Raw genomic sequence first — 1,812 nt, forward strand, 5'->3', positions numbered from 1 at the left:
AAAACTCCCCTGTGAAGCTATCCAGACCAGGGCTTTTTTTTTCTTGGAATTCTTTTTTTACTGCTTCTATTTCATCAGTTGTTATTGGCCTATTCAGGTTTTCTGATTCTTCCTGATTCAGTTTTGGGAAATTGTATTTTTCTAGGAATTTTTCCTTTTCATCTACATTGTCCAGCTAATTGGCATATAGTTGTTCATGGTATTTTCTTACAATCCATTGTATTTCTATGGTTTCAGTGGTTACTTCTCTGCTTTCATTTCTGATTTTATTTATTTGGGTCCTCTTTCTTTATTTCTTGTTTAGTCTGGCTAACGGTTCATCAATTTTGTTTATGCTTTCAAAGAATCAGCTCTTGGTTTCATTGATTTTTTTTGTATTTTTTAATCCACTATGTCATTTATTTCTGCTCTAATCTTTATTATTTCCTTCCTTCTACTTACTCTGGGCTGTTCATGTTGTTCTCTTTCTAATTGTGTAAGTTGTAGGGTAAATCGTTTATTATTAACTTTTCTTGTTTTTTTGAGGTAGGCCTATAGTGCTATGAACTTTTCTCTCAGGATTGCTTTTGCTATGTTCCAGAGATTTTGTGTTGTGGTATGTTCATTTTCATTTGTTTCCAGGAAGTTTATTTTTTCCTTGATCTCATTGGTAAACCATTGATTGTTTAATAACATACTATTTAGTCTCCCTGTGTTTGAATGTTTTTTGGGGTGTTTTTTACTGTAGTTCATTTCTAATTTCATTCCACTGTGATCTGAGAAGATGCTTGATATGATTTCAATCTTCTTGAACTTCTAGAGACTTGTTTTGTGTCCTAACATGTGGTCTATCTTTGTGAATAACCTATGTGCACTTGAGAAGAATGTATATTTTGAGGCTTTGGGGTGAAATGTTCTATAAATGTCAATTAAATCCATCTGATCCAGTGTGTCCTTTAGTCACTGTTTCCTTGTTAACTTTTTGTCTGGAAGATCTATTCAGTGAAGTCAGCGGGGTGTTAAAGTTCTAGACTGTGACTGTATTGTTGTCGATCTCTCCCTTAAAGTCCTACAGAAGTTTTTTTTTTTTATATATATATTTGCAGGTGCTCCTATATTGGGTGCTTATATGTTTACCAGGATTATATCCTCTTGTTGGATTGATCCCTTTAGTATTATGGAGTGACCTTTGTTCTTAATTTTTTGTTGCAATGGTAAATGCGATTTTTTTTGTAAGTTTCAGTTTCTGAGAGATCATTATTGGCATATAAAAATGCCTCTGACTTATGGGCATTAATTTTGTATCCTGCCATATTGCCAAATTCATTTATTAAGTCTAGTTTGGTGGAGTCTTTAGGATCTTCTATGTATGCTATGATATCATCCGCAAATAATGACAATTTTACTTCCTCCTTTCCAATTTGGATGCCTTTTATTTTTTCTTGTTTTCTGATCACTGTGGCCAGGACTTCCAGTACTATCCTAATATATAAAAATCCAGGGTCTGTAACGTCCAAAACGACTGAAGGCTCCACCGACCAGAAATCAGTCCTGCAGTCAGTGCTGGGTTGCTGAGGTGACCCAGCACTGACTGCCACTGCTGTGGGTGCAGCGACCCAGCATTGACTGCAGAGGGGGCTGCAGATCAGGTCCGGAGAGAGCCCTGGAGAGAGAAGCAGGGTCTGATCCATAGCCTCCGTGAGAGCTGTTGACCAGCCCTTACCTCTCTCTTTCTCTCCGGGCCTGGCCAGCAGCCACACCTCTCTTTCTCTCTGGGCCTCCGCGGGGGCTGCTGATCTGCCCCACCTCTCTGATCAGGCCCAGAGATAGGCC

The sequence above is a fragment of the Myotis brandtii genome, unplaced genomic scaffold (assembly GCF_000412655.1).
Source record: "Myotis brandtii unplaced genomic scaffold, ASM41265v1 scaffold1027, whole genome shotgun sequence".
Taxonomy (NCBI): Eukaryota; Metazoa; Chordata; class Mammalia; order Chiroptera; family Vespertilionidae; genus Myotis; species Myotis brandtii.